Source organism: Rhineura floridana, chromosome 6 (assembly GCF_030035675.1).
Source record: "Rhineura floridana isolate rRhiFlo1 chromosome 6, rRhiFlo1.hap2, whole genome shotgun sequence".
Taxonomy (NCBI): Eukaryota; Metazoa; Chordata; class Lepidosauria; order Squamata; family Rhineuridae; genus Rhineura; species Rhineura floridana.
In genome coordinates this window covers 154532063-154557948 of record NC_084485.1, presented here as the reverse complement: position 1 = coordinate 154557948, position 25886 = coordinate 154532063, and the positions used below count along the sequence as shown (strand labels likewise).

Below are 25886 nucleotides of genomic sequence, written 5' to 3'. Positions count from 1 at the left end.
CATTACTCTTAAATGTTTCTAACACATTCACTGTTTGGGGAATAATTTATATTCATAAAGTGTCCATTCTTTTCTGTACTGGCTTTTACACAAACCTGTAAAAAAGAATACCAGAAGCTCTTCAAACATAATAGATAAGACTACTTCCTCTTCAGATAGGATGGAATATGTGAAGGGCACAGGAATCATTTATACTATATGAATACATTTTTAACGGGAATATCATTGCTTGTGTCAAGTGAAGACATAACTGTTTCTCTAGGTTTTGTAGAGGTTGATTGTTGGCTTCTTCCTAGCTGTTGAGATTGGCTTGATCTACTAATCAACAAAGAGTTGGAAAACGAAGCCAATGTGTTCTCCCTCTCTCTCTGTATGTAGGAGTGAGAGAGATACAAATGTAACCAGAGGTTGTTGAGCAAGACTTTGATGTTTTGTAGCTAGCTGGCAAGAATAAACTGGAGCACGTAAAACGTTATGAATGCTTCCCTTTCTCTCTCTGCTTGAATCACATCCCTTATTGACTACACTGAGAAGCATCCATCCTCCACTGCCATAGTTTACTTCCAGATATATCTTCCCTCCCCCCCCCATATTTCTGACTGAACCAATAGCTCTTCCCCAAGGGCAATGATTGCAGTCAACAGATCCACTAAAATTATTGAGACTAGATTTAGGAAGTTAATTAGGGTGAAGACACTCTGCTATATCCTGGAGGTATTCCTTTTTAACCAATTATGTCTCAACATAATTTTAAATGAGGATCCGTATTTATATGAAAAGGATCTGGGCTGTGAACTTTCCCCTAGCTTAACCATTAAAACTTGATCCTGCAAGCTCCCCAAGTTGGGAATGCCAAAACATCAACCACAGTATATCAAAAAAGCAATAAAAATAATTGTAGACGTCTGCCCCATCTCCAGGAGGGCTGGCTTGCCCAGTGTTCATGATGGTTCATAAAGTTCTTCAGGGATCCCTAACTTGAATTAATTGAGAGAGGTGAGCACGTTTGCTGGAAATGTATGTAAAAATTGCACCCACAAAGGATCTTTCCCCCCTTTCTCCAGAGAGCTGGTGTGGCTCTACTTGTTTATCAATTAGATTATCATATATTATTTCAATACTACACCTCAGATGTCAAACCCCAGTGAGTTGCACAAGTTATAAGGTTTTCTTTCACTGTTTTGGTAACATGAAATCTGTAGAAATGAGAGCAGTAAAGTGATTTGGAGTGAGACCTTTTACCTTTTGTTTTCAAGACTTCTGAGAATATCAAAGAAGCTGTGGAGTGAGCAGTTGGTTTTGAAGGGTATCTAGCAACTTGATAATCACTTGCTCTGGGAAGCAGTTCTGGCGAGCTTCAAGAATCTCACCTGCATCCAGGTACAGATCCTGAAGATCCTATAACACAAAAAAAGGAACCTGCTTACCATGTGAGAAAAATGGAAGGCAAGCCAGCTCAAATTGCAACTAGCCAAGATGACCATACCCCACCAGACTGTAATATGGCTTGAATTGAAACTTGAATTGAAACTTTATTTTTACCCCGCCCTTTTTCCAAACTGGAACTCAGGGCGGCTTACAAATAGAACTGCATGTAGTTAAAAACATAGAAAAACATACAATTAAAATACAATTAAACTATGCACAACCTTAAAACCTTAAAAGGCACTTAAAAATCTAAAAACAATTTAAAATAATACAAATAATAATATAAAACAATAAAACAAGCCTTGTAAAGCCCAATCCTAAACACCTTCTATCCCGAAAGCCTGTCGGAATAAAAAAGTCTTTACTTGCCGACGGAAGGATGGCAAGGAGGGGGCCATTTGTGCCTCCCTAGGAAGGGAGTTCCAGAACCTAGGAGCAGCCACAGAGAAGGCCCTATCTCGCGTCCCCACTATTCGCACTTGTGAGGGTGTTGGGACTGAGAGAAGGGCCTCTCCTGAAGATCTCAGGGCCCGGGCAGGCTCGTATAGGGAGATATGGTCTGACAGATAGCCTGGACCTGGGCCGTATAGGGCTTTAAAGGTCAAAACCAGCACTTTGAATTGTGACCGGAAACAAACTGGCAGCCAATGGAGCTGTTGTAACAAGGGAGTTGTATGGTCCCTGTAACCAGCCCCTGTTAATACTCTGGCTGCAGCTCTTTGTACCAGTTTAAGTTTCCGAACAGTCTTCAAAGGCAGCCCCACGTAGAGCGTGTTACAGTAGTCTAAACGAGATGTAACTAAGGCATGCATCACCATAGTCAAATCAGGCATTTCCAGGAACGGGCGCAGCTGGCGCACTAGTCTTAACTGAACAAAGGCACTCCTGGCCACGGCCGAGACCTGGGCCTCCAAGTTCAGAGCAGAGTCCAAGAGCACACCCAAACTGCGAACCTGTGTCTTCAGGGGGAGTGTAACCCCATCCAGCACAGGCTGAATCCCTCTTCCCTGATCTGCCCTTCGACTGACCAGGAGCACCTCTGTCTTGTCTGGATTTAGTTTCAATTTGTTCACCCTCATCCAGTCCATCACTGATGCCAGGCACTGGTTCAGGACCAGGACAGCTTCCTTGGCTTTAGGTGGAAAGGAGAAATAGAGTTGAGTGTCATCCGCATACTGATGGCACCGAACCCCAAACCCCCAGACAACCTCTCCCAGCAGTTTCATATAGATGTTGAATAACATGGGGGACAAAACTGAACCCTGAGGGACCCCATAGGTCAATGGCCAAGGAGTCGAACAGGAGTCCCCCAGCACCACCTTCTGAGTTCGTCCCTCCAGAAAGGAATGGAGCCATCGTAACATGGTGCCCCCAAGTCCCATCCCAGCAAGGCGGTCCAGAAGGATACCATGGTCGATGGTATCGAAAGCCGCTGAGAGGTCCAGTAGAACTAACAGGGACACAACTCCCCCTGTCCAGCTCTCTGCGAAGGTCATCCACCAAGGCAACCAAAGCTGTCTCTGTCCCGTAACCAGGCCTGAAACCAGACTGAAATGGATCCAGATAATCCGTTTCATCCAAGAATCTCTGGAGCTGGGCAATCACCACACGCTCTATTACCTTGCCCAAAATTGGAATGTTGGAGACTGGCCGATAATTTCCCATTATGGAGGGATCCAGGGAGGACTTTTTCAACAAAGGCCGTACAACTGCCTCTTTTAGGCACGATGGAATTCTGCCTTGTTGTAAAGAAGCATTAACCACTCCCCTCACCCACTCGACCAGTCCCCCTCTGGCACTTTTGATGAGCCAGGAAGGGCAAGGATCCAGCAAACATGTGGTGGCTCTCGCCTCTCCAAGGATCTTGTCCACATCCTCGGGCTGTACAAATTGAAAGGAATCCATTATTATTGGACAAGCAGGAGCCAAAGTTACATCCCCTGTATCAGGACTGTATCAATTTTAGTGTTCAAGTTGAAGCGAATCTGAGCGACTTTATCTGCAAAGTGCCGTGCAAATTCTTGACAGCGGGCTGTTGAGTGGTCTATATTACCCTCCTGAAGGCAGAGTTTAAAAGACCCCTGACCACTCGAAATAGCTCCGCTGGATGGCTCCCAGCAGATGCAATGGTGGCAGAAAAGTTTCTTCTTAGCCCGCACTGCCACAGAGTAGGCCTTTAGATAGGCTCTAGCCCATGTTCAGTCAGACTCGCACTGAGTCTTCCACCAACGTCGCTCAAGTCCCCGTCTTATTCGTTTCATTGCCGCCAGCTCCCTGGTAAACCAGGGAGCTGGTTTGGCTCCACTCCGTAAGAGGGGACGCTCAGGAGCAATTGTCTCCACTGCCCTGGTCATTTCCCCATTCCAGAGGTCAACCAGGGCTTCGACAGAATCACCTGCCATGGTGACAGAAAAATCCCCAAGAGCCATCAGAAAACCATCCGGATCCATCAGCCTCCTGGGGCGGACCATCCTAATCGGTCCCCCACGCCTGCAGAGGTTCTGAGTCCCAGTGAGTCTAAACCCAACCAGGTAGTGATCTGACCATGACAACGGAAATATAGAAAGTTCCTCCACACCAAGATCCCCATCATCCCATCCAACACAGAAAACAAGGTCCAAAGTGTGACCAGCAACATGAGTGGGGCCAGATAATACTTGGGACACACCCATGGTTGCCATGGAGGCCATGAAATCCTGAGCCACTCCCAACAGAGCAGTCTTGGCATGGATGTTGAAGTCACCCAATACCACAAGCCGAGGGGACTCCAACACCAACCCCGAGACTACCCCGGCTAGCTCAGGAAGGGAGACTGTTGAGCAGCGGGGTGGGCGGTACACCAACAGAATCCCTATTCTGTCCTGGCCACCCAACTTCAATATACACATTCGAACCCCGAAGACTGTGGGAGAGGGCACCTGGTCAGGGGGATGGCATCACAATAGACTACTGCAACTCCACCTCCCCGTCCCCCAGGTCTTGCCTGCTGCTGCACAGAGAAACCTGGTGGGCAAAGCTGGGAGAGCTTCATCTAACCAGGTCTCCGTGATACAAGCCAGGTCAGCGTGCTCATCCAGGATCAAATCCGGAATGGCCATCGTTTTGCCATTCACTGACCTGGCATTCACAAGCTGCATTTTCAACCCGGGGGAGCTGACACCGCGGCTATCCAGACTATTTGAATGGGGAGACAATTTGGGGACAGCCAACACCCTGTTGCACTTCCATCTCCCCCGATGACATAATTGCCTCCCCACTCCATATCTCCCTCTGCCCTCCACAACATTAATGGCAGCCCCTTGGTTCCCTTCCCCTGCCCACTTATGTTGAAAGCACATCCTTCCTATATAGCAGGCAGGCTATACTCTTAAAACCAACCTGCTACACCGACAGGCAGGTGTCAAACACATGAAAAACCCTCCCACCGCGCTAACTTCCAAAAAAGAGAGAAAAAAGAGACAACTTGACAACTTCCCTAGTTTGTAGTCTCAGACAAGCAGCAATAAATGCCAGGTGGTTTACTGAGCCCATCTTGGGTTGCCCAAATGGTCTGGGTTAGTTTGATGGGTCAGGGATTATGCAAACTTGATCTATAAAATATAATGGAATTTTCAGCGCACTCTGGTCCTTTTGCTAATCCGAGCCAGGGCTCAGCCTCACAATGGCATTCAGTACCTACAGGTCATGTGAAAAGAAGAAGAAAAATAAAGTGTGACTTGGCATGCCCTTTCTTCACCATTAAGTAACCCCAAGCACCAGTCCTGTAGGCAGGGTGGGGCAAATCAGTTCACTACCCCCCTAGCTGTGCTCCCCACACACATTATTTTGGGGGGATTTTTTTTATTTGTGACATGACCATGACAGCCTCCATTTAAGGAATGGCCGCTGCTTTAAAAGCAGGAGCAGTGTAAGTAGAGGACCCTCTGAAAAATTCAATGAATAAGGTGGGGTGAGTGCACAACAAAGGCCTCATCTGGAAGAAGCCCCAGAAATCTGCTCATTTAAGTCTTCCCTGAGGGTGAATTTTTCATGAGCACAATCACCCTATAACTACAATTACAATTATAAGCCAGGGGTTCCCAAACACTTCCCCCCATGGACCACTTGAAAATTGCGGAGGGCCTCTTTGGACCACTTAATGAGTTTCCTGTCCATGGTAGTAATTGTAATGTGCTGTGCTAAATGCTGTATTATTTTAATTGTATTTTTATTGGTTCTCTTATTTATATTGTACTACAACTTGAATTAAAATAAAAAAATCAATATATTTAATGTGATGGATGTACCTGTTGCCTTACAGTTTGTTGATGTTTGGTGTGAGGTTGAGTCTTAGGTCAGATTCAGCATCCATTCTGCTTCTGTATTTGAAACTGAGGGCAATAATTACTTAAAACCCAGCCTGTTTAAGAATTTTACAATAAAATCCTCTTGAAAAGTCTGCAAAACATATCAGGTCAGCTGTTACCTGTCCCTAATTCATGGCAGTCATCTCAGTAAAACTTAACTGTCTTCTTGACATAGCTCCATTAGCTCCCACACTATAATTAACATAATTACAATTTTGACATTAAAACAACTTTAAATAGCCCTCAAGTTTGAAAAAAGAGCACCATGAGTAGGGATGGGATCCATTGGCCAGTGCTGATTTAAAAGCATTTTGTCGATCTAACAGGCCAGTACCCATTTGAGTTCATTCTTGTGGATTAGCTGCTATTTTTACCAATCTGTTTTTCCCCCTGCAAAAAATTCATATTACTATCAATAATTTTAATGGGAATATAAATAATTTAAAAGGAAATATCAATAAATGAAATGAAATACTGATAAAATAGTAGTGAAAAATCACTACATAAAAATCCTGTCAGCAACTATAGAGAATAAATGAATTGATGGAAAATTTGGTACCAAATCTGAATTGGGTGGAATTCTAGCACATCCCTGACCTGGAGCATATGGAACAGAAATGGGAGGAATTTAGTGGGATTTATAAGCATGTAGGTGGGATTTAACAGATGAGACTGAGCTGAAAAAGCTTGTACTGAAAGCATTCTACAGATATGGTAGGAGTGCCTTTTACCAGCTTCGGCTGGTAAGAGCTTTGCTTAACTCAACATTTCTTCTCCCTTTGATCAACCACATCTACACAGGTTCCACCTCCATACTCAAAATGAAACTGGGCCTGGGAGTGTGCAACAACCCCACACATACCTTGCTAATTAGATTACCAATGCCAGGATGTCTGTTTTATCGACTACTCTCCTGCTCCCTGGGCATCATGAAAGACCCAGTCCTGGGCTCAGAAAGAAAATAAATATCTGGTCCTCTTCAAAGTACTCATAAGCCTCTTGTTTTAATTAAAATAATAATTATAATATAAATTCTTGCTCTTATCACTAATGGGAGTTAATTACCTTGCATATGCTGCTGTTGCTTCTATGGCTGTAACAGAGTGAGGTTAAAGATAAGTGAAATGCAAATAGGAAAAAACAACACAAAAGGCAGCAACACTTTCCTAAATGTAATACCATACCAACCACAACAAGATTCCTATGAGTAAAGCAGAAAACTCAGCATCCCACAACCAGTCAGGATTCCTAACCAAAAACCAAAAATATGATAAATGAAGAAATATTTATATAAGCATGACTATCAAATATATTTATTATTTACACAAACTGTAAAGATATTTATAGTGCAATCCTAGGTTTATTTATTCAGAAGCAAGTCCCAGTGTATTCAGTGGGGCTTACTCAAACAGGGACAGAAATGCAACCTCAAGTGATAAGCAACTTCATTCACACAACCCAAAATTTTGAATCATGCCACTTTACGCTGTTTATACTTGTTTTTATGGTTATTGGATTTTAAATGGCTTTATTTCTTCTTGTGAGCTGCCTTGGTTTCCAACCCTACCTCACAGGGGTGTTGGAAAGACTCCATACACACACGCACACACTGCAGATGTATAAATACATACAGCCCATATAATAGTTTATTGTCAAACCAGTTGGTCATTGCAGAAAAATCAGCATTAGTTTTTAAAAAATCAGTATTAGTTTCCTACAGAATAAAAACTGTAATACCTAAGTAAGCCCTGCCTACTTGCTTTAAAATAGGACTGGAGAGGAGGCAGAAAGAGTTAGAACACAAACACAATTCTATTTTACATTCACTCCAAAGTCCCATTGATTTTCAGCACATTCATAACCATGTCTACTCAAAAGTAAGTCCTATTGAATTCAATGGGATTTACTCTGGGCATATGGGATTAGCATTGCTTTTACAAAAGCAAGTATTGGGAAGGTTTTCAAAACACTGCCCAGGATCTGACTCCTGCACACAAGAGGAAAAAAACCTGAAATGTATATACTTACACAATTTATGAGATTTTCAGATAAACGGGGGGAAACCACCATTTTCTGGCATTGCAATGAGGTTTTCTAGACACTGCCTCAGGTCAACCAAATGCAACCCTGGCTTCACTGATTGGCTGCAATCCTGAACGGGCAGGGTTAAAGCTATGAAGAGCTATACAGTACTGTTTAAAGAAAGATTTAACAGGTGGGGGTGGCTGATGTTTTTATGTATATCTCGAGAACCGGACCACCTAGAAACTTAATTTTTTTTAAATTAAAGCTGAGAATCCAGGCCACCTAAGGGGCTAAACAGGTGCTGGGTGGCATGCAAAGAATCCGGGTAAAACCTGGCTAACTGGGCAATATGGCAACCGTACTTGCATGTAAGTAAGGATCATGATTTGCAACCTAAAAATCTTTATTGGTTTACTCCTCCTTACTGTGTGTCTCTCAATGGTACCAGTCATACCTCCAGGCTGTTTTTTTTTTTTTTTCAATAATTTTTATTCAAATTTTCATAAAACATACAAGACAAAATCATAAAACATTCAAAGACAAAAAACAAAATCAAAAATAGTTAAACAAAAAGAAAAAAATAAAAAAAAAATAAAAAATAAAGAGTAAAATATTGACTTCCCATTTGTCAAAGATCAAATCAGTTATAAGTCTATAATATATAGCAATCCTGTCTCTTAAGTCATATTATAAAATCACTTTCCTCCAGTAGTTATCTTACTTAATCATCAAATCTCATAAACATTACTTTATTCTTTCCACAAAAAGTCAAAGAGAAATTTCAATTCTTTAAGAAATATATCTATCAATTTTTTTTTCCAGATAAGCATATCGATTAATCCATCTCATTACTAATTATGATAATCTTATTGTCATAACCATAGTCAAAATAAACATTTCAATTAATCCATCACATCAGAATCTGTTAGGTTCAGTAATTTCAGTAGCCATTGTTCTATTATCTCTATTAGTTCCATTTTCCATCTTCCATCTTCAGTAGTCTTGTTAAGTCCAGTAATTTCAATATCCAATCTTCCATTATCAGTATTCCATAATAATCTTGCTGTCAAAGCCATAGTCATATAGTAAGAGTCTGATGGGAATTACCTCTATCCCAAATATTTTCTTGCCATCTATTCTGAATAGGTTGCTGAAATACTGCTGTAAAATCATATCTCTGTTCTTTTTTTCAAAATACACTGGGTCATCTCTTAAAAGTTTTTCCATTGTCACATGGCTGCAGTTAATTCCATAGATTTTCTCTATATTGGGCTCCATCACATCATTCCAGTCCAGAAGATAATCCATGCCATTGATAACTTTATCTCTAGAATCTTCATTAATTTCTTCAGAGATAACATTGAGTTCCAAACAATAGATTTTATTTCTAAAATCCATAGACTCCAAATCTTGTTCCTGTTCCACGTTTGTTCCAATCTCCGGGATCTCCTCTCTCACAGGGACCCCTATTCCAGTCTCCAGGGTCTCCTCTCTCACAGGGACCCCTGTTCCAATCTCCGGGGTCTCCTCTCTCACAGGGACCCCTTCCAGGGTCACCTCTCTCACAGGGACCCTTATATCTTTAATCTCCTGCTTCATTTTACTCAATTCAATTTTCGTTATCTCAATCTCATCCATTATTTTCTGAAACATAGTTATTTCCAGATTCTCAGCCACTTTCTTAATTGCCATTTTAAAAGAAAAATATAGGAAAACCACTTCTTATTTCAGCAACAATTGGGTTAATACTCCAGACTTGGTGACATCACAGTATAAACAGAGCAGACAGCCTTATCTCTCCAATAGTTAAGTAAACAAAATGCAGTTCCCAGGATCGAAACAATTAATGGCAATCGTCAAGAAACAGATTCGTCAAAATAAAATAGACCAAAAAGAGAGTAGTCTCAAAACAGTATAATATTTTTCAAAATAAAAATCTGGAATAGAAATCCCTCTTCTGTGTGTATCTTTAGAATGCAAATCCAGGACAGCTTTTTGCAACAAAAACAGAGATAAGCTATTAATTAGTGCGTAGCAGAGAGAAGTTACGGCTCCCCAGTGAGATGTCAAAAACCGATCAATCTGGCAAATCTCTTTTAAACAGCAACAATTTAAGTCAAGTAAAAGAAAAATATAGAAAGAAGGGTGCTTGCCTGTTAATGCGTTCTCTCTTAGAAGATAAGATGAACGTTCGCTTTAACAGATAGAGCTTGCTGTTGAAAATCCGTCCCACCTTCGTCGGCTGGACCTCGTCCCATAAATTAATGAGATCTGGTCGTCCCAACAAAAATAGGCTTTGAGGTTAATCTCTTCGTCTCTCCCTACCCGGGAGAAGTTTAATCAGTCAAAAAAAAAAAGAAAAAACTGACTGATATATCTGAATAAGCTTCTTTTGAGGCAGGAGCCCGTCTCAAAAGCAGGCACAGGCTAAGTCACCCTTCCCGGAAGTCCCATACCTCCAGGCTGTTGAAGAGGAAAGGAGACAGTGCTTCAAAGGGGGGGAGGGTGACAGGGAGCTACAACAAAACAGGAAGTGTGGCGAGTGTAAGGGGAAGGACAGCAGTTATACTAAGAAACTGAGAACACTGTTCATCAAGCTCTCCCTTCTCTGACTGACTCTGGCCCTTACAGACCCTTGGCACACAAACACACAAGACAACCCACCTTCAGAGAACAAGCATGGGAACAGCTGCCAGACCTGATGTCAGTCCTGACAAGCACTACTACTGATCGTGTATCTTTACAAGTTGTGCAGGGGGAAGGGAGGATTCCACCTTGTGGTTTTTCTCATTACAGTGTTGCAAGAACACCTGCACTTGGCTGACTTTCTCTTCTCCTAAAGATACAGGATCAGGATCAGGCCCTGAGCCTGGCAACCCTACTCTGCATAGATCTTCTATACAGTACTAAGCATAGCATGTGACATCATTTCACTAATCATACAATTTCCTTAAAGCATTACATAAAGGTTACACCCTCCTACAGTGTTTCTAAACCAATCAGATAATATTAGGTAACTCTAATATCTAGTTGCATGAACATGTGTACAGGTAAGCTTCCATCATATGGATGCATATTTCCTATTCCAATATTCTGTTTACTGAACTAATGTGACCATTATTCTGCCGTCCCCTTGACTGATGTTCTTTGAGGCCAGTTGAAACCAGTTACTACCAAGCACAACATTATACTACTATGATTGGTCTGCCATGCATACCCAGCACATAGTATATTCCATTGTTTCTGATCGGCCAGGCCTACCTGGCACACCTGTTGTTATTGAAACATGTCCTACACATCTATGGCCTAAAGCAACATATCGATTTATCAAAAGTTAATCATACACAGCCCTGTTTTTTGCTCAAGTTCAGGTGCCTGAAAGTTCAAGAACACCACAGGCCTGTTGTTTTGTTATAAGTTTCCTACTCATTATATTTATAATATTGGTTGGCCACTGTGAGAACAGGATGCTGGACTAGATGGGCCACTGGCCTGATCCAGCAGGCTCTTCTTATGTTCTTATGTTCTTATATAGTTTGTATGGGTCTTTGAAGAAAAAGTGAAACTATGGTCCCCTGGGTACAATTCCATCCAAACTTCTTTTAGCCCAAATTTATGCAGCATTTGTAGGATTTGTAGTTTTTTCTTTAATGTTTTGTGTTTGCCTTTAATAATTGATTTTTTCAGTTTGGATTTAACAAGCAATTCCGGATCTAGCCCTTTTAGATTTAGATCTCCCCCAAGAATAAAGTCCCCTTTCCCAATTTTCTTTAGTCTTCGAAATGCTGCAGTTAAGAAGTTCAATTGTCCTGAGTTTGGAGCATATAATATGCGTACTGTTATTGAATGGGAACCCTCCAATAGACCCATTAAAAAAATTAAGCGCCCTTCTGGGTCTTTAATTATTTTTTGCACTTCAAAAGGGAAATTTCTCTTGAATACAATTGCTGTACCACAGGCCTTGGCAGAGCCAACTGCTAAATATTGCTTGTCAAAATAGCTATGCTTCAGGAGCGTTTCAGAGGTACGGGGTGAGTGAATTTCTTGTAAGAAGGTAATATCAGGGGCCATACCTTTTATATAACGGGTTATTCTGTGCCTCTTTATGTTGTCACCTAGCCCCTTCAGATTGAGGGTTAGAACTTTTACATTAGTCATAATGTCTTTGGGTTTCCCCCCCGACCTCTTCCCCCCTTCTTTCTCTCCTCCCCCTCTGCTCCCTTAACATCCAGCATGTACAACCACCAATTTAACTTGGAATACATCAATCGAAGGTTTAATAATAGCAACCAAAATAAGCCACCTTTAATAATAGCAGCCAAAATAAACCACAAGCCCCTTCCCACCCCAAACCTTACCCAATGGGGTCTAACTGATGAAACAAATGCTAAACTTGGACAACATACCAGCACCTTCTTTACAGGGAACAAGTCCCTGAGCGGTGCCATTAGAGGCCTGACCTTTTAGACTCGGTTGAAATCACAGAGTTCACATCTATGCAAAAGTGCATAGATCCAGGGCGTAGGCCCTTGTGATAAACACAACTTTTTTGGGGGGAAAGCCCAAAAGGTAAAAAAGAATATGGAAAGGAGAAGACCGCTGCAAAGAGCTGCCATCTCCTTTGTTTCCCCCCCTCCCCCGGATGGAACATGAGTTAAAAAGAAGAAAAAAGTCTTGGGGACACATGGGAAGGAATGAGGAAAGAGGGGAGAAAAAAGAACTATAATTCCCCCCTCCTTCCCCCCCATGCGCCCCCTCCCTTTAATATTAGAAGCAACCAAGATTAATATATGGGTGACTTGTGTGCTATTTCTCAAACAACATCATTTTGGAGATTTAAATGCTGGAGAATTTGTCAGAAGTATGTGAGTATTGATGCACAGTCTCTTCATCTTGCACTAGAAGGACTTGGTGTGAGAGATCGAGCTTCTGCATGGATATTAGCTGTTGATTCTGTAGGGGTGTGTTTGTGAGGGTGAAGATTTTTCTTGCTGCTTTCCCAGTGCTCGTTATACCTCTGTCATGTGTCATTTTCGTCAGCTTCTAGGTCTTCTTTTTGGATCCCTTCAGGGTGTTCTTTGTTGCATGCTGTCAGGAGTGATAGAGCCTCCTTCATGGTGCTCACTGTGAGCAGCCCTCCATTCTTAGGGATAATCAATCGAAATGGGAATCCCCAGCGGTACCTGATTCCTGCCTTCTGCAAGAGGGTGGTGACCGGTTTAAAATTTCTTTGCTTTTGCAGCGTATCAGGGCATAAATCTTGTAATGCCATAACAGGCTTGCCAACAAACTGCAAATCTTTAAACTTTCTCAGGGCTTGCATTTAATCTTCTTTCTTTGTGAACCTTGTAAAGCAAGCAATAATATCCCGTGGGGGTGCTTTATCATTGGGTTTTGCAGCTAGTGCCCGGTGAGCTTGCTCGAAATCATTTACCGATATTTCTAGGCCTGGGAGTACAGAATTTAACTATGCTGCCAAAAAGGCAGCCATTGACGCAGAATGTTCTTCAGCCCCTTCTTTAATCCCACGAAAACGAATATGCAATCTACGTTCCCGATTCTCGATGTCTTCCAGCTTATTTTTTATAATTTTATTCTCATGTCGGAGTAGCAATAGTTCCTCTGAATTGGTTAGGCTCAGATCCGGTGCTTCTGATGATGATTGCGCTACATCCAAATGTGCAGCGAGGTCTGTCAGTTTAACCTCCAAGCGCTGAAAAGAGGCATCCCAGGTACTTGCTATGTCTAGTTTAAAAGACTGAAATTGCTTAGCTAGCCCTTCCTTCCATGAAGCAGCCGCAAAATTCACATCTGCAGGTGCTGTTTTAGAGCTTTTCTGAGATCCAGGAGCCATCTTGTCTAGTAGTTGTCTCTTTGCTGCACTTGGGCCTTCTGTGTCTTGTGATCTAAAATAGTCCTCCAAAATGCCTTCTTTTCCTTTAAATATGCTGGGGAGCATTCCCCCCTTGAAATAGCTTTTATTTATGAATAAGACTATGTCCCGATTTAATATTAGGGAGGCTTTTCCATCCAGAGGGAAAAGAGCAGCGAAGTTATGCAGCCATTTCGCAGCTCTGCTGGCCACGCCCCCCTAGAATATGTAAAGCAATCACAAAAGAAACTACCTCTGAGCATCTGCAGAATGTCTTTCCCTCACAGCTCAGCAATTGCAGCCTGTCCTCAGTCAATTAGGTGTAAGAGAACAAAGGGAGAGATTTTAGGGCAGATTCCAAATAGATGTGAACCTCCCTTACCGGCATTGCTGTATAGCTGGAATATAACCTATTCCTTGCCATACAAAACCCAGCTACTTCCCCCGACAAGCTTTACTTTACACATTTTTCCTTCCCCAGTTTTTAACTTACAATAGCAACCTGTGATGTTCAGAGTCACAGCTGCAGGTCATGTGGATTACTGAAACTTTATTTGGGGAGGGGGGCATTCTAGCACTGGGCAGAATGAACAGGGCAACTTGTTGATGAGACTTCATTTGGAAAGTGGCCTCATGCAGAAAGACAGAAGCCCCTTTCAGGCATGGTACTTAGAACATGTGAGAGGAGCTCCACCCCTGATGTTGTCTGTGCTGAATAGCTTCTTCCCCCTGGTGTCTACATGAATGCAGTGAGAGAGCCTTTGTGCATGCAGCTGCAGGTTTGAAGGCTTCTATGCAACCTGGAACCCCAATATATGAACAAGTATTGAAAACTGAAAATTATCATGTTTACAAAAAGAAAACCTGATCTCCAAAGATTCAACTGGAACAAAAAAGGAGAAACAGTGGCTCTTCAATATAATTCCCACTACTGAGAGATTCTGAGAGATGTCACTAAGACTTAAAAGAGGCCAATATTTAGGCAACCAACCAGATATTTCTGAAGACTAATGGAAGTCCATAGTTGTTGCTGCTTAATTATATGTTTATACCAGAAAATGCATAATTAACACTGTACATAGCATTTCCTCTTATTTTGTTTTCAGTTCTATATTTATAATAGATTATGAAGGAAATGGGCTTTGTTTAGGTGGACTGTTTGTATGCATTCTGATCTTATATAGACTGTTCTGTTTCGTATGGGAATCCGAATGCAGCACTTTTGTCATCTGTCTGTTGGGGATTAGAGGGTTCCGTTGCTCTAGCCTGAGGCTCAAATGAGGAAGGAGTAGAACTCCATTGTATATGTGAGAGACAGTACTTCTGTTTGTCTGAGGGAGGAAAAATGGAAGCTTGAAACTATCAGGTGCCTGCAGCCTGCTGGGTGGAGCAAAGGTTATATCTACAGGTAGCCAGCCTGGAGGAGTTAGTTCATGACAAAACTCAGGAGACATAAAAAGGCTTTTGTATGCCTGGGAGACAAAAAGATATGTGGTAGGATTGTATGGAGGACAACAAAGGAGAGTAAGATTTGGCCCTAAGGTATGTAATTCAAAAGAGGGAAAGAGGATTATGCTCAACCCTTTGTTTGTTCTTTTGCTTCACTGGGAAATTTGTAACTTTTGCATATAAAATCTTTTTCTCAAAATTCCATATTTTTCTGTCTTAGTAAACTTTAGATCTTGTTTCATAAACCTGTTGTGGTCTCTTCTTATTTTGACAACCCCATGCCTAGAGGCCATAAAACTACACTATCTTGAGAGGCTTCAGGAGATGCAAGCAAGGTTATTTAGGCTGATTGATAAAGGGCAGCCGGGAACTAAAATCCCCTTTATCTGGTGGCAGCAAGTTCTTAAGTGGGGAAAGGGTGGTCAGACAGAGGGGTACACTCACTTGTGACCGGATTTCACTTCCCAAATGGCACAGGACCCAAGGTGGCTGGGGGGATGCTGTCACAGCATTAAAATATTCTATGCATTTTGATCTACAACAGATTTTCACAAATTGCATCAATGAACAACTTTTCTAAAAAAAAAGTTGAGTTTTGTGAGTGTGAAAGTTTTATAAATTTCCCAAATAATTCTAATTTTTGTATATGGGTATATATAAAAGTAGACAATTGCTCAGACTTATCTGAGAATTTTAACTTGTCCTTATTCTTCAAAGTTACTCTAACCCCATGCTCACTTCTTTGGGAGTCCTATTGTAGTGTGCAGGGCTTTCTTTTGAGTCAACATGTGTAGGATTGGGCCACAAGCTTGTTTTGGCACATAAGGAAGGAAGGAATTCCACATGTTCTTTAAGGAATAAAGCATCTTTCTCTTCAATATACTTCTGTCACCTTCCTGTAAATTAATTCATTGTAATTCCTCAGTGACAACATAACATTTATAAACTTCTTTACATAATATTTTGTATTCTAGCTAATATCATTTAAACTCCAATTAACATTAAACTATTTGTGTGTTAACTGGATTGATCTTCCCTACAAAAATCAAGAAGCATGTAGTTTAAATGCTCTCTTTTTATTGTGTTTTAAAAGATATGACCAACACAACAGTCTTGCAACCTCAAGAAGTATATGTAATTTGGATAACTGGATTCTCTAAAAGTATGAATAATTTGAAAAAACATCACGCAATATATGTAAAGAGCTAATGTTTCACAGACAAGTGTCAAAGGTATGGTAATGTTTGTTGGAAACTGTGGGAAAAAAGTTTTCTGGCAAATAGCTTGTGACCAATATAACATGACCAAAGGAACACATGACAATCCATTGACAGACACCCACAAATATATGACCTCACCTTTTTAGCCTAGCTGGGGAGAGCCAATCAGGGTGGGCCTGGATAAACCCGAGGAGAAGCTGGTAGAAGCTTCTACATGCTTCAAGAAAGGGGGTGATGTTCTAGTAGAGAAATACCAATTTTACACTTTTCTAAACCACGCTCAGGTGGACGTTTACTGATAATTAACCTAAATAGTTGTCTAATTACTAAATGTATTAACATATAATTATATTATCTTTCTTTTAAAAGAAGTAACATAAACCCACCCTCCTCTTGTCCAACTTGTCTTTCAGGTTATAAGCTTCTCGAGGGCAGGTGCCTATCTTTTTTTGTACAATTCTGTAAGATGCCCTACATTGATAGTATGGTACAAATAATAGGCATAATAATTATTACATTTTCAGGGAAGGAATTATGACAGTCCTAAAAAGTGATTTAAATGACACACATGACAATACATTTATGATATGTAAGTTGCACATTGTGGTGATATGTTAGTCACAAGAACTGTTGTATGTAAAACACATTTCAGGTTATATCCCATCATATTTTCTTAATGCTAACAAACTCAAAGAAGTTAAAATGTGCTGCCCTGGTCTCCTATTGGGAGGAAGGGTAGGATGTAAATCAATCAATTAATTAATAAGACATGCAGATTTTTCTTTTCATTTGTGGGGGGAGAGCATGCATTTTTGTGACCAACATAATATGCTCAACCAATGTAAATTTTATTGTCCTAAGTTCATCTGATTTTTTTATTAACATAACATTTCTTTTCACTTTACCAAATGAGAAAGCCAAACTGCCAATACAATAAAGGGTTATTATTAACCTATTGTCTATTTTCTTGGAGAAGTCTTTTAACTGAAGATCGGGGGGGGGGGGAAACTAGAGAAATTCTGAATCACCTTGCAAGCCACACTACTAGTTATTTTACTCATGTGTAAAATGTCAGTTTGAAAAACTATTGCCAGAAAATGAAATTCTGGGAAATCTTTAAAATGATATGGAATATGTAAACTGTATATGAAAATGAAAAATGAGTCTGTAGGTTGACATTTTCCTCTCCCCACCCTGGCATTCTCCTTATATGGTTTTGAAACTAATAAACTGCTACATTTCAGAGACACCCTCTGGCTTTATCAGAGACTGTTTTGATCTGTATACATCTCTACAAATCAATTTGGGACAAACCAATCCACTCTATTGAGATTTGTGGCTGCTTCAGCCCAATTCAGACAGGATACAAATCGGCCCAAATCCCCCTGATTTGGTTTGTGATTTGACCAAATCCAGTGCACAGTCCTAATTCATAAGATAAATCTGATCCAAGACATTTTGATGTCTGAAGAGGGAGAAGGGATGCTTGAGAAAATTGATTTTTTTGTCACAAGTGTGAGTGTGTGTGTATTTGTTCAGGACACTCATATGAAGTGACAGGATCATTCTTTCTCACCTGCTTAAGGAGCCTGGGTAGGGAACATTTAATCTAGCCTACTTGCTTCTGGCAAGAAGGGTTTAAATGCCCTTAGGCCAGACCAGACACCGGAAGAAAGAAGGAAGAAGGGAGACTAGTGTTGTGAAGATGTTAGATGGGAGAACTCAAAAGTAAAGATGGATGCCCCTGAAGGCTGTGATTCTAAACACACTTACTAAGGGACTAAGCCCCATAGAACTAAATAGGACTTACTTCTGAGTAGATACAGTTTAGATTGTTCTGTTGGTAAGGCTTCACTATGGATCCTCTGCAAAGATATACATATGAAAGCAGGGTTGGCAACCCCCTGCCTGGAATGCCCTGTCCCTGCCTTTTAACATGGCTGCTCCAAATTTCTTTACAGACTTGACCCTTCACTTTAGAAAGAGGTTTGAGAAATGAGTAAGAGGAAGAAGATTCTCTACCCTTTCCTGCCTACCCTGTGGGTTGCTATAAACTCACTTTGACAGCCAACCCAATCCAGTGAGTAATAATTGTCAGAGAGAAAACACATATGGCTTGGTCTACTTTCACAGGCAGTAGCTTGGGAACAACAGCAATTGCAGCCACACTTCCTAGTAAGTGAATTCTCTTTTACCACTATTGGGCCATCATGCAAACAACAAGATTCATTATCAGTCGGTTTAAGGGAGTTGAGCTGAGCACATGGAACCACTGTTGGTGCTTTTATGGATGTAAGGGACTGAGGTCAGAGGTAAATGAAATGCAAATAGAAAAAGAAAAGACAGTGATGATTTCCTAAATGCAATACCATACCAGCCACAACAAGATTCCTATGAGTAAAGCAGAAAACTCAGCATCCCACAACCAGTCGGTTCCTAACCAAAACTAAAATATATCCTGGCAATGAGTCAGCAAGGTCACAGAAATCCCCATGCAGCACAACCTGACCTGGGGGCTGTAGTTAGTGCAGAATGCTGCGGCATGATTGCTGATGTGAGTGAGGCCTATCAGCACATAAAACCTCTGCTCTGAAATCTGTACTGTTTGCTGATTTGCTACCAGGCCAAGTTCAAGGTGTGTTTTCCATGTGTATGGAAAATGACCACAAGACATCTTGATGTAACGAGGAGGTGTAGTGTGGCATGCTCCATCCCCCTGTCCTTTACTCCTGTCTCATGCCCCTGTATCCCAGCCAGGTGGGCTTGTTGCTGTCTTTCTCACCTGACCTATGTAGAATACAATAGTACGTAAGTCTGAGAAGCTTTGTTGATGTAACACAAATGAGGTAAAGGAGGCTCTTAACTGGTAAAAATAGATAGTGGATGCCAATAGATCGTTAGGGAGGATGTTTTCACACACATTGCTAAGCCCTGGGAGCTTGGCCTTCAAAGGCAGCTGCAATGAATCAGGCTGCTACAAAGCAGGCAACACTGACCAACAAAATTAATAAACAAAGTCTGATGAGTGAGACTCAAATTAAAAAAAAAACATTCCCACAGGTATAGCTAGTTGAAGTCACAGGTGCAAACCTGCACCCAGGTTCAGGGGTTGTTTTGAGTATAAATAAGGGTCCCTAACCCCTGCTCAGGTAGCCTCAGCACAGACCCAGGCTAGTTAGGTGTACTGTGTAGGGGCCAGCTGGAATATCTCTGTCTGGGGCTCCCAACGGCTGAAAGGAGATGTAAAATAACAACTGCATTCATTAGCTGCTTTATCTGTCTATAGCCTGCCTAGAAACATTACCTTTGCTACAATAAAGCACTAAATTTTTATCCACAAATGTGTTTCATGGTCTTTGAAATCCCGAACTTTCTTGCCTCTGGCAAAACACCATGTTACGGGTGCCATATAGTACTTGTTCTGCTCTTGTAAGAAATCGGTCCTTTAGTGGGGCAGCACCTATGATTTGGAATTCCTTGCCTACTGACATTAGACAGGCACATACATTGTACTCTTTTTTCACACTTGCTAAAAACCTTTTTGTTTAGGTAAGCCTACCGAGGCATGTAGAAGCTATTGTGTTTTTTTATGTTTTTAACTCATTGTCATTTCTATTATTTTGAATGTTTTTAAATACCTGTCTTTAACTGTTTTTGCCAAGAATTTAATTGTTTTAATTCTTTCTGTAAACCGTTTTGAGTTTTTTCCAATAAAGTGGTTTATAAATGTTGTAAATAAAATACAAAAATAAATTTCACAGTCACTGTGGCCCTTGGGTCTCTTTCCTGTTAGGAACCAAGCAATCTGCCTCATACCGCCATTTGGTACTATCTAGCTCAGTACCAATGACATGGACTAGCATTGGCTCTCCCGGATTCTAGGGAATAGTCTTTTCCAGAGATTGAATTTTGGGCCTTTGCAAGCAAAGCATATACCCTACCACTTAGCTACAGCCCCTTCCCTTGTTTAAAAAAGTATCTTTTAAAATTGTTCTTTTCAATTCACTAAAGAATGCACAGCATAACTAGGGCAGATCCACATCATTCATTTTAAAGCACATTCAACACACATTTGAAGCACATGAATCCCACCACAGAATCATGGAAACTGTAGTTTGTTAAGGGTGGTGGAACCTATAACTGTGAGGTGGAAACTGCGCTTCCCAGGATTCTTTAGAGGAAGTCATGTGCTTTAACTGTGAGTTGGATGTGCTTTAACTGTATTATGTGGATGTACTTCATAAACTTTGCCTGTGTGTAAATCATTTTAATTAATTTGTTAAAATGGAAATGAGCTACAAAGTTTACTTGGTGACCATGGACTACTCACCGTCTCTCAGCCTAATCTGCCCATCAGGGTGAAAACAACAGAGGGGGACCATGACCACCCCAAGGAAGAAGGGCACACTTAAAATGTAGAGGAAACAATAATGTACAGTCATAATGTGAAATCAGATACTTTTCAGGACATAGTATGAAGAAATATTTATATAAGCATGACTGTCAAAGATGTTTATTATTTACACAACCTGTAAATATATTTATAGCGCAATCCTATGCATGTTTCCTCAGAAGCAAGTCCCAATGTATTCAATGGGACTTAATGAAACAGGGAAGCATGCACAGGACTGTAACCTCAAGTGATAAGAAACTTCACTAACCCAACCCAAAATTCAGAATCATGTCACTTTACGCTAGGGTTGCCAGGTTCAGAGCCTGAGACTGATCCTGTATCTTTAGGAGAAGAGAAAGTCAGCCAAGTGCAGGTGTTCTTGCAACACGGTAATAGGAAAAACCACAAGGTGGAATTCTCCCTTCCCCCTGCACAACTTTTAAAGATACAGAAGACCTCTTGGAGGCCAGTCCTGGCAACCAAGAGGTCCTCTGTATCTTTAAAAGTTGCGCAGGGCGAAGGGAGAATTCCTCCTTGTGGTTTTTCCTATTACAGTGTTGCAAGAACACCTGCACTTGGCTGATTTTCTGATTTTTTGGTGTATATCTCTTGAACCAGACTACCTAGGAACGTAATCTTTTTCAAATGAAAGGTGAGAGTCTAGAGATTGGGGTGACATACCCGGAGAGCTGGAGAGGACCCAAAAAATCCGGAGTCTTTGGGCAAAAACTGGAGACCTGGCAATCCTAGTACTCTTGTTCTTCTTGCACTTAGTATGTTCCTGTGATTCTGTTTCTGTGTTTGCACAGATATGAGATACGTACAGCAGCATGTTCTGGAATATGTGAAGTAATAATTACAAGTAGAGTTTAAGCATGTGTGGAGTAGATTTACTTCATCTTCAATTGCAGTCTATCCCCATACATTTAAATAGCAAGCATTTTGGGGCAAGTGGCACATACTTTTTAGGGAGAGAGAGAAAAACAGAAAAAGAAACTGCTACCTAAATTAAAATGCTGCTTGAAATCTATATGGTACTGCTTTGGAATCCTAAGCAATATTGCGTAAGATGAGGATTGCCCTCCTCCTCACCAAACAGAACAAACTGTCAGCTCTACACTGCATCAGCAGTGTCAGGGGGAGCTGGAAATTCCTGGGTCTTTGGCAGAGAAGGAAAGTCCTTAGCCAGCAGTCGGGTTGTAAATCTGCCAGGCCTATCCGAAGCGTACTTGCCGAGTCAGAAGTCCAGAAGCGAGGTCAGTGGAGGTCCGGGATCAATTGCCAAGGAGGTCAGTCAAAGAGATGCTGCAGGGAAACTAGGTCTACACAAAGCCATGTCTGACGTTGCAGTCAGCAACAAGCTGCAGCCAAGGTGTGCCTTATAAAGAGCAGGATGGACAGCAGGTGTGAGCCCTCAGCGTTTGGGCCTTAAGGAGACAGGCCTGCCTTTCTTCTGCCTGACCTTCTGCTGTCTACGTTCTGCAGGTGAGGGGGGAGTATCCCGTTCACTGTCTGTGTCTGGCTGCAGGGCCTCTGCTGTCCCTGGGGTGATCTGCAGCTGAGGGGCAGAAGGAGCTGGATTCTCAGGAGGCTCCTCCGTGTCTCCTGCTGCTCCTGGGTCTGCAGCTGTTACTCCCGAGTTGTCCTCATCTGAGGAGTCCTCTGACGGGGCCATGACACTAACTGCAATATACCCAATTCATAGACAGCTCTGCTCTCTTCTGCTCCTATCTCCTTTGAACCCCCCACTCCAGTTTCTCTCTGCAACAACTATCAAGATGCCAAACACACATATTAAACTACACAACCTTTTTGTGTCCAAGGGCACATTTGGAATTTTGAAGCTATTGTGGATAGCAAAAGAAAAAGGATTGGAGCTTCCCCCTTCCGCTCTGTGTGTATGTTTTCTCTCTCTTGTGTGTCCTCTTCTAAGTATTCCCATGGTGTGAGGGTGTTTACATTGTGTGCTTTCAGTGCGTGTGTGTGCGTGGGTTCTACAGTGTACAGTTCCCCTGCCTCCAGTTCCTTCACTTTCCTCCTCTCTCCGTCCAGGTTCCCTCACCCCCAGCTGCACTGTTAGTCTCCTCTCCACCCCCATAAGCTTACCAGGCAACTCTCATTTTCTTTCTCATTCCTTAGGCCAGCTGCTGCTGCTGCCACTTTTGTATGTAAGCTGTCATTGAACTCCCAAAAATGTACTGCCTGACATTGGCCAATGCATTTGGGGGGATGGAAGAGAGGGCATCCACCTGCTGTAGATGGGAGATGAGTGACTCCCATACAAAAGCTACCATCTTTGCTTAGGTGAAGACATCTGGGAGGGATGCCTGTTGGTCACAGTGGTCAGCTGGCAGGTGCAGTGGGAACAAGCAGCAGATCAGTGCTGATAGAGGGAGGAATGTCTGTGAGCACCATGATGAGGAGTGCCGGACTATGTACGATGTGTGGACTCCCCTTTCACTCAGATCTAGCATTCTCTCCCTGGATGCTGTTCATCAGTCCAGCCCTAAACAAGGACCCTAGAGACAGCACTCAACCTGTTTTAGATGGGGCTTCACTCCATGTAGGATCTCTTTGTCCCTGTCCTGAGGTTATAGCATCAGTGCCAAAGGAGTTCCTACAGAAGCGGGCCAGGCTCAAGGTAGAAAACAGTAACTGCCTTCCCCTGAACCTGGATACTTTGTAACCCAACAGTGGGATAGTACTAGGATGTTAACCAATGGCTCAGAGGGGGGAAAAATCCTTTCTCTAGCATCCTTTGGCTGATGCAGGTTTCAGCAATTCCTGCTAAAGATCTGAAGTTGTTGCTAAGGGAAAAACCTCTGCACACAGGGGCGTCACTAGGGCGGTGTGGCAGGTGTGGGCCGCACCGGGTGACACCACCAGACGGGGGTGACACCCAGAGCCGCCCCCCCAGGCACTGCCTAGGCACCAACGAGAGTGTTCACATGGCGCACCGGCTGCCTTCCTCGGCCGTTAGAAGGTGGAAGTGGCGGCAGACAACCAGGCAGCGGTGCGCTCCCGGGCCTTGTTGTTTGGCCACACGTGCTCGGCCACATGCTCCTAGAGGCCACGTGAGCACTCCGCCGCGCATGCGATTGCTCGGAGTCTGAGAGAGAAGGCGCTGCGGGCCGCACCGGGTGACACCAACCCTAGTGACGCCACTGTCTACACAAGGCCTAGTTCCTGCTGAAGTGGATAACCTGTGTCTGGGCTGTCTCACGTTCGGACTGCTCATGAGGACTAACAGGATGGCATGCTTCTTCTTAAAAAAGAAAAGGAAAAAAAACCCTCTCCTAATAGAAGACTAGATGCCAGAGAGATTCTAGCCTAGCATTCTCTCTGACATGCTAGGTGTGCGTATGCGTAGTGTAGGGTTTCCAGATCTCCGGCTTCCAGCCAGAGTTTCTATCTTATCAGGTCCTCTCCTGACCTCTGGTCAGATCATCCTCATGTTCCCTAAATCTCCAGTTATTTTGGATCCCCACCCAGCCGTGCATACGTGTTCTAACATGCATGCACCAACCGCCCCAGGCTTCCACCTTTATGGCTGCTTCCACACCTCCTCCTTCCTTTGGCTTAGCAGGGACAGGCAGGGCGGAAGGGTGCCAATGGTCTCCCTCTGTTTTGTGCACGTACACACATGCCGCTCCAAACCAATACTTACGCACGTGAAGAGGACCTTGCGGCAGGACAACAAGCAGAGAACAGGACGGGCTCACCTTCCCAGCAAGCACCACCCCACATTCTCATTGGCTGCACCCTAAAGAGGCATTTACAAATGTAAACAAGCAGACATCTCCGTAGTCAGGCTGTAGCGGATAAATCTGCTGCCACCCCGCAGACTGCTGGGATATGGAGTCCTAAGCTGAGATGCTGGGTATATGCAGTGCTTGGGAAAGAACTGCTTTTCCCAAGAAGCACCACACAGTCACTCTCTTCCCCCATCCTCTTTTTTCCTTTTCCCGATCCCTTTCGCTTTCCTTGCAAGCATCAGCTGCAGCAGACTCAGTCTCTGGCTGGGGGTGGGGAAGGTGAAACAAGAAATTGCTCTCTCTCCCTCTTTCTTCCCCCCCCTCACCTCTGTAAGTATCCATGTACTTGTGCCCCCTTTGGGAACCCTCCCATGGTAGTTACATGGTACTTTATAATAAACTGTAATTGCTAGGGGCATTATCAGGGAAGGCAGAGTCCTGGGTCTCTAAATTGTGCTAGAAGCAGAGGTGCCGCTCCCCCCCCCTTTTAAAACACATTCTTGTTTTATTTTGCTCATAGGGCAGCAAATGGCAGTGCCAGGGATGCCCCAGGCTGCATACACCATACATTTAAAGTGCAAGGCTTCCCACAAAGAATTGTGAGAACTGTAGTTTACCCCCACAGAGCTAAAGTTTCCAGCACCCTTAACAAACTACAGTTCCCAGGATTCTTTGGGGAAGGAGAAGTGTGCTTTAAATGTATTGTGTGCACACTCACTATTTTAATTTGCCCAGAAGCACTCTATACGTTTATGCAGATTTTTGACCAGAGTCTTCCAAGAACCTAGTGACACCCTTGGCAGCAGTGACTGTTGACCCATAGGCAGGACACCCTAGTGACACCCTACAGCAGACGCAAATAACAGTTTCCCAGCCTTTTTGGCTAAAGGGTGGGGTATAAATGGCTTAAATAGATAAACATGAAAAGCAGCTACTGCGAGGAAAGCTTCAGTAGAGGATTAAGGGTTGTTTTCACTGCTGCAATCCAATATAATTACCCCCCATTTCTTGTCAATAAGGCTACAATCCAATACATGTCTACTCAGACATAAGTTCCATTGGGTTCAATGGGACTTACTCCCAGGTAAGTGTGTATTGGATTGTAGTTTAGTCACAAGCTTTGACTTCAGCTATTGAATCGTTTACACGTTCAATGGGTGGGTCAAAGGTTTAAATAGTCCCTAATCTCTTCCAGGGACTCCTCTCTTTTATCCAAGGATAAGTAATGAAAGTTTTAAGTATTTCTTGGTTGTTGTTTTTTAAAGTAGTTTTGTGTGTGCTCATTGTAGTAACATCAGGTGTGTAGGTATATAAATTCCTTTTAAATTTTTGTGGGGTTGGCTCTGGTAAGTTTACCTCTGGCAACCTTATATTCTTTTATTTCTATTTTTTTTTAAA

General features: G+C 42.5%; 2 long non-coding RNA genes across 8 annotated transcripts in view; one reads left to right on the top strand and one right to left on the bottom strand.

Moving 5' to 3' along the window:
• LOC133388060 (uncharacterized) overlaps positions 1 to 24559 on the bottom strand; it is a 34147-nt gene extending 9588 nt beyond the window's left edge. For 3 of the 5 annotated variants that reach the window (XR_009763648.1, XR_009763644.1, XR_009763645.1), the window contains exons 1-3: positions 6840 to 6868; positions 5715 to 5798; positions 1243 to 1398 (exon numbers count right to left, since the gene is read on the bottom strand). This is a non-coding gene — a long non-coding RNA (uncharacterized LOC133388060). Of the gene's footprint in view, positions 1 to 1242; positions 1399 to 5714; positions 5799 to 6839; positions 6869 to 24400 lie in introns of those variants that run through there. The other 2 variants (XR_009763647.1, XR_009763646.1) reach the window with 2 other exon arrangements.
• A 165-nt stretch (positions 24560 to 24724) lies between these two features.
• LOC133388061 (uncharacterized) overlaps positions 24725 to 25886 on the top strand; it is a 39838-nt gene continuing 38676 nt past the window's right edge. For all 3 annotated transcript variants that reach the window (XR_009763650.1, XR_009763649.1, XR_009763651.1), the window contains exon 1: positions 24725 to 24818. This is a non-coding gene — a long non-coding RNA (uncharacterized LOC133388061). The remainder of the gene's footprint in view (positions 24819 to 25886) is intronic.